The following is an 8,180-nucleotide window of genomic DNA, read 5'->3' on the forward strand; positions in this document are numbered from 1 at the left end:
ACCAAAGGGGATATATGAATGCTTTATCGTCCCAGCAGTGACAATATTCCCTCAGAAGTAGAGATGTGCCCATAAATCCAATTCAGAAAAGGAAGGAGGCTTAGCGCTAAAGAATGATCCTCCCAGTGTGCAGAAAAAGGGAAAAGAGATAGCTGATCCTACCACCAACAAAATGCCATCAGCTAATGAAAGATCCAATCAGCCAAGTGTGTCAAAGGAGAAAACTTAAAAGAAAGAGGTTTCAGTGAAAGAGGTAGAGAAAGTTTCAGCTTTTAGCTTAGAAAATGAAATTGACAAGTTAAAAATATCTATTCCTTTGACTGAGTTGATTAAGAATAGAAATTATAAAGGTCAGGTGTCTAAGATTTTGAATTTGGATCCGTCATCTGATATGGTGAAAGTGGAAGATGATAGACCTGAATTGATTTTTGGTCCAGCATTGGAAGGTCAGTCTCAAGATAGTGATGTGGCTCCTTTTTACATCAGTCTCACAGTGCATGATTATGTGTTACACAATGTTATGTTTGATTCTGAAGCCTCTCATAATCTCATGCCTAAGGCCATCATGGAGAAATTGGGATTGGATATCACTAGAAAATATCATGACCTCTACTCTTTTGATTCTGGTAGAGTAAGGTGCATTGGTCTTATCAAGGATTTGGTGGTTAGTTTGGATCAGATTCCGGCTAAAAATGTTTTGATGGATGTGGTTGTGGTGGATATACCTCCTAGATTTGGCATGCTTCTTTCCAGATCTTGGGGAGCAAATATTAAAGGGAAAATGCAGCTTGATTTCTCCTATGCTACCATTCCCGTGTTTGGTCAGATGAGGAAACTATACTGGGAACAAAAGATGAAGTACATGATCACTAGCAAGGAGAAACCGGTAAATCATCCAATCAACTATGTACATACTGATTTAGAATCATTTGTTTTGTATTCAGATATCTTTAATGATGTGAATAGCCAAGTAGTAGAAGTAGAAGACATTCCTGAGATCACTGAAAACTTCAGGGAGGTCTTGAAGCAAGAAAGACAAAGACTTGATAGTACCGCTGAGCAATCAACCTTCTGATAGAAGCAACATATTGATGGACAACAAGGAAGAGAAACAAAACAAATAGAATTTCAGCATTTGGAAGAGGATGAAGCAGGCCTGTGGAGCATGTATTTTGATGGCACAGTTGGAAGGCAAGGTGTTGGAATTGGCATTTGGATATGCAGCCCTGTTTTCGTCCCAAACAAAGTGTCAAGCAATGTAAGGGTTTGTTCTTTTAAACTAGATTTTGACTATTCAAATAATGAGGCTGAATATGAGACTTTAATGGCTAGTTTGAAAATTCTTAGAAAATTGAATGCTAAAAGGATTTTAGTGTATGGCAACTCCAAGTTAGTTATCAAGCAAGTGAAAGGGGAATACCAAGCTAAGCATCCTCGAATGTGGGCCTATCGCAATGCGGTACTAGATATTTTTAGAGTATTTTCATATTATACTTTGACATGTGTCCCTCGTGTTCAAAATGTCATTACGGATTCACTTGCAACAGCAGCAAGTAATTTGAAAATTCTGATGAATTCAAATAACAAGTTTTAAATTCATGTGAGTCATCCACCAGTTATTCCCAACAATCAAAGGTATTGGCAAGTGTTTCAAGATGATGATGAGATCGATGAATTTCTGCAAAATTAAGGTAAATTCAAAGACACTTCTATTGAGGTAGAGTATGATGATGGTGAGGCAGATATAGAAGTCAATCAGATGGATGTTTTGGAGCTAAAAGACAACATCATTCCTAAAGGTCTAATACCTTTAGAGGAGCTATTCGATCAGGATGATCTGGCTCGAAAACCGAACTTGCTGCCAACCGAGAAAGGAGTTGAGGATGTGAGCATTAGATCAGCTGAAAATTCTAAAATGGTGAAATTATCAAAGGCGTTGCCCCATAGGTAAAAGCAAAGTATATCAGTTTGCTATCTTCTTTTACTGATGTATTTGCTTGGGATTATTCAGATTTGAAGTCATATGACACAAGCATAATTCAGCATGTCATCCCGATCAAGCCAAATCAAAAGCCTTTTCGTCAGAAGCTAAGAATAATAAATCCAAAGCTTCTACCCTCAATTGAGAAGGAAGTGAATCGGTTGTACAAAGCTGGCATCATCGTCCCCATAAGATTTTTAGATTGGATTTCAAACTTGGCTCCCGTGTGCAAGAAAATAGGTGAGATTTGACTTTGTATTGATTTTAGAAATCTGAAAAAAGTTTCTTTGAAGGACAACTATCCATTGCCTAAGATGGATCACATACTTCAGAGAGTAGTTGGAGCATCTCGCATGTCGCTACTCGATGGGTATTCGGGTTATAACCAAATTCTGGTCCATGAGGATGATAGAGACAAAACAACATTCACCACTCCGTGGGGAACTTTTCATTATGCAAAGATGCCTTTCGGATTGAAAAATGCTGGTGCAACCTTTCAGCGGGCAATGGATATTGCATTTGCTAATGAAAAAGATGTCTTTCTAGTTGTTTATCTTGATGACTTGACAATTTTCTCTAATTCAGATGAAGAGCACCTTTATCATTTGAAGATTGTATTTCAATGGTGTAGGAAGTATGGTATATCTCTCAATCCAAAGAAAAGTCTGTTTGCCATGGATGAAGGCAAGCTTCTTGGTCATATTATATCAAAGGAGGGCATCCACATCGATCCAGCTCGGGTGGAAGCCATTCAAAAGATTGATTTTCCACGAAGTAAGAAAGAAATCCAATCATTCAATGGTAAGATGAATTTCTTACATCGCTTTGTGCCTAATCTTGTAGAACATTTAAGGGAAATCACAAACATGCTCAAAAAATATAGTGTAGTGAGATGGACTGAGAGGCAGTTAAGTCTTTCAATTTAGTGAAATTGGCTCTTTCTTCAACTCTGGTTTTGATCAGCCTGCACTATACTCAGGATTTTATTTTGTTTTCATTTACCTCGGATCATACTATGGCAGTGATCTTGATGCAGAAAAGAGACCAGCTTGAGAAACCAATTGCATTTTTCAGCAGAACCATAAGGGATGTAGCACTAAAGTACAATATTATTGAAAAACAGGCCTCTGCTTTGGTAAAGGCATTGAAAGACTTTTGGGTTTATATTTTACATTCTCACATCCTTGCTTATGTCCCTAATGCTACTGTTAAGGATGTTTTAGTGCAAACAGATCCAGAAGGGAGGAGAGGCAAATGGATCGCTGCCTTGTTGGAGTATGACATGGAGATCAAACCGACAAGGCTCATCAAAGGATAGGGGCTGGCTAAACTAATGGCTGAGTCAAATTTGCATGCCTTAGACATTAATCTCATGGCTGCTATGTCCGAGGAAGATGAAGAGAGTCTCCCTGCTCAGGTATCATAAATTTTTCTGCTTTCTCCTTGGTATTTGGACATTGTTTATGTACTCCAAAATCTGTCATCACAACTTGGACTGGCTAAGAACAAGAGTAGGACCTTGAAATTGAAGGTTGCCAAGTTTTGTATCATGAATAATGCACTCTATTGGAAAGATCTTGATGGTTTCTTGCTCAATTGTTTGGTCGAAGAAGAGGCAAAACAGGTTATGGAAGATTTTCACAAAGGAGATTACGGAGGCCATCTTTTCTGGAAGACAACAGCCAATAAAATCTTGAGAGCGGGATATTATTTGCCAAATCTTTTTGCTGATGTGTACAAAATAGTAGCAAGCTACCACGAATTTCAGATTTTTCAAGGTAAGAGGAAGTTGCAGCCTTTACCACTCAAGCCCATTGAAGTAAGTGCTCCATTTTAGCAGTGGGGTTTGGATTTCATTGGCAAGATCCATCCTTCTTCTTCAGCGTAGCATAAATGGATTCTCACAGTGATGGATTATTTCACCAAATGGATTGAGGCGATTCCCACAAGGCAGGCTACTGATTTAGTAATTATCTCATTTCTTGAAAACAACATTTTGTCTCGTTTTGGCTATCCAAATAAGCTGATCACTGACAATGCAGCAGCCTTTAACTCTAAAAGAATGATTGACTTTTGTCATAAGTATCAAATCACTTTGGGGCACTTGACTACCAATTACCCACAAGGCAATGGATTGGCGGAATCCTCAAATAAATCTCTTGTCAACATTATCAAAAAGTTGTTGGAAACTAACAAGAACAGTTGGCACAAGAAGCTAGTCAATGCGCTTTGGGCAGACAGAATGAGTCAAAAGAAATCTATAGGCATGTCTCCTTTCAAGCTTGTGTATGGTTTGGACACAATCTTCCCAACCTCTTTGGTAGTCCTGGTGGTCAAACTCTTACAAGAAACAGGCAGCGAAGTGTTAGAAAATTATATATTACGGAGCAATGGAACACATAAAATATTGCAGAAATATAAACACAGAAAACGCACAAAACAAGAGAGACACAGATATACGTGGTTCACCCAGTTTGGGCTACGTCCACCCCGAACAGCCAGTCCTTCCTTTCTATTATCTAGCAAAATGAAGAGACACAACCTACAGCAAATCCGCTGTAATATCCTCTGTTTTCTCTCACAGTCTCACCTCTTGGTTTCTCACTCACAGAATACACATCTATCACATAGCCTCAAATACAATACCCTCATACAAAGAGAGGGGTTTCCTTCTAGGGCAAAAAACCCTAAACTAAACATAAGTTCTACTGTCAGATCATTCGCCTAATGAACGGCCCAGATTGACTAGAAATTACTATACTTTTACAAGGCAATTTTACAGTTTTTTTTTAGCTTCGGGGGCGCTGCCCGCGAAACCCCCCGCCAGGGGGGGGTCCCAAAGGTCACAGCCGCCCCCCCATGGACCCCCCCTGCAGCGAATATTTTACAGGCGGCGTTGTCGCCCCCATTTCGAACTGGGGTCCTATGTGGCGACACCTTTCAATATAGAAGAAAATCAGGCTCCACACCCAACAATCTCCCACTTGGAGACTGATTGTATTAACTCCATCGCTGCTCCATTTGCTGGACAATGACTCCTCTTTGGACCTGGCTATTTCTCATCTTCATCGTCATCCTTGAAGACCAACTGAAACTGAGCATATTCTCAGTTTCTCCCTGGTTACAACTTTTGTTAGCATATCTGCAGGATTCTGGCTAGTGTGTATCTTTTCCAGCTTCAACTCTCCATCTTCCAACATTGATCGTATGAAATGGTACTTGATCTGTATGTGTTTAGTCCTGGAATTAAATGCTGAGTTCTTTGCAAGATGAATGGCACTTTGGCTATCACTGTATAACGTGCCCATATCATGCTCCTTACCCAATTCATCCATAAACCTTTGTAACCAAATCATTTCTTTACTAGCCTCTGTAGTAGCAACATACTCTGCTTCTGTTGTTGAAAGTGCAACAACACTTTGGATTTTTGAAACCCAACTGACAGCTGTTCCTCCAACAGTAAATACATATCCTGTAGTGCTCCTCCTGTTATCTCTTTCACCTGCCATATCTGCATCAACATATCCTTGTAGGCAGATGTTTGAACCACCAAAGCATAATGCTTGATTTGTGGTACCTTTCAAATATCTGAGAATCCATTTCACTGCCATCCAATGTTCCTTTCCTGGATTGTTCATGTACCTGCTTACAACTCCCACTGCATGTGCAATATCAGGCCTTGTGCAGACCATTGCATACATTAAGCTTCCAACTGCTGATGCATATGGAACTTTAGACATATGATCCATGTCTTCTTGGGTCTTTGGGCACATTTCCTTGCTAAGTTTGAAATGGCTAGCAAAAGGTGTACTAACTGGTTTTGCATTGTGCATGTTAAATCTTTTCAACACGTTTTGTATGTACTCATTCTGAGACAATGTTAATTTATGATTTTTTCTATCTCTAGTTATTCTCATACCAAGGATTTGTTTTGCAGCTCCCAAATCCTTCATTGCAAATGAATTTGCCAATTTTCTTTTGAGCACATTTATTTCTTGCATGTTAGATCCTGCAACAAGCATGTCATCTACATACAATAACAATATAATATAGCTGCCATCATTTTTCTTTTTCAAATAAACACAATGATCAGAGTGACATCTAGTATAACTTTGTTCAGACATAAACTTGTCAAATTTTAGATACCACTGCCTTGGAGCCTGTTTTAAGCCATACAAGCTCTTCTTCAACCTGCACACTAGTTTCTCCTTCCCTTTCACCTCATATCCTTGTGGCTGCTGCATATATATCTCTTCCTCCAAATCCCCATGGAGAAAGGCTGTCTTTACATCTAACTGTTCAAGATGCAAATCTTCAGCTGCTACAAGACTTAAAATAGTTCTGATTCAAGTCATTTTAACAATAGGAGAAAATATTTCATCAAAATCAATACCTTTCTTCTGTGCAAACCCCTTCACCACAAGTCTAGATTTATACCTTTGTTTTCCTCCATCTTCTTCCTTCAGCCTGTAAACCCATTTATTCTTCAATGTAGTTTTTCCTACAGGCAACCTAACCAAATCCCAAGTCTGGTTATGCATTAAGGAGTCCATCTCTTCTTCCATGGCTACCTCCCACTTCTTCCTGCTTTCAACCTGCATTGCTTCTTCATAGCATTCGGGTTCACAGGAATCAGTCAACAATAAATAATATAATGAAGGAGAGTATCGTTCAGGGGGTCTACTTATCCTGGTAGATCTTCTAACACCACTTTCAGGTGTTTTGGGTGCCTGTTGTTGTTGTGGTGGTTGTTGTTGTTGTGGTTGTTGATTATTATTATTTTCAGGCACCTTTACTTTTTCAGTGATTTCATCAAGAACTGCGTATTCCTTTTTTTCCTTTTCCTGTTTCTTTTCCTGCAACTAATTCTTATACAAGACCTTTTCATTGAATATTACATCTCTGCTCCTAATGATTTTGTGATTTTTGTAATCATATAAGCGATAACCAAAATCATTAACACCATATCCAATAAAGGTACATTTCTTTGACTTTGCCTCAAGCTTTGTTCTATTTTCTTTATCAATATGGACAAAGGCCTCACAACCAAAAGGCTTTAAAATAGAGTAGTTTAACTTTTTACCTGTCCATGCTTCCTCTGGAACACCACCATCCAAGGAACTTGAAGGCCCTCTATTTATTAGATAAACAGCAGTATCTATAGCATCTGCCCAAAACTGTAAAGGCAATCCTACATGCAATCTCATGCACCTTGCACGGTCCATGATTGTTCTGTTCATCCTTTCTGACACACCATTTTCTTGTGGTGTTCTTGGAACTGTCTTCTCTCTGCGAATTCCATGCTCTTAACAGTACCTATCAAACTCTTTGCTGCAATATTCACCTCCATTGTCTGATCTAAGACACTTCAATTTCTTTCCTGTCTTAATCTCAACCAAAGCTTTCCATTTCTTGAAAGTATCAAATACATCAGATTTATTCTTAATACAATAAATCCAAGTTTTTCTAGTTGCATCATCAATAAAAGTAACATAATAACGAGAGCCACCGAGAGATGATACTTGAGCAAGTCCCCATTAATCTGTATGCACAAGCTCTAATTTTTCATTCTTCTTTTCTTTCCCAACTCTGAGAAATCTGACTCTCTTCTGTTTTCCATAAATGCAATTCTCACAGAAGTCCAAATCAACATTCTTCAAACCCGGCAACAAATTCCTTGAGTGAAGAATCTTCATCCCATTTTCACTCATGTGTCCGAGCCTATGATGCCATAATGCTGCATCTGCTCCTTTGGAAGTTAAAGAATTAACAGAGTTAGAAATACCATTGCATAAATACAATGTACCAACCTTTTCGCCTTTTGCTATTACCAGGGCTCCTTTTGTGACCTTCCAAGATTTATCTGTGAAAGTTGTCACACAACCTTCACCGCCTAACTACCCTGTTGAAATTAGATTTTTCTTTAGATCTGGAACATGCCTTACCTCCTTTAATAGCCATTGGTTTCCATTCTGTTGTTTTACAAGAACCTTACCCATTCCAACGATTTTACAGGGTTTATCATCACCCAAACGAACTTGTCCAAAATCTCCTTGAACATAGTCATGAAAGTATTTCTTATCAGGTGTGGCATGGAATGAAGCCCCTGAATCTACCACCCAGGAATCAGTAATATTTTCGAAAGAAAGAGTCAAAGCATCTTGTAACACCTCACCTGTAACATTTGCTTCATGATTGT

This window comes from Pinus tabuliformis, chromosome Q, assembly GCF_031772625.1.
Source record: "Pinus tabuliformis cultivar Carrire ecotype Pingquan chromosome Q, CPIR1, whole genome shotgun sequence".
Taxonomy (NCBI): Eukaryota; Viridiplantae; Streptophyta; class Pinopsida; order Pinales; family Pinaceae; genus Pinus; species Pinus tabuliformis.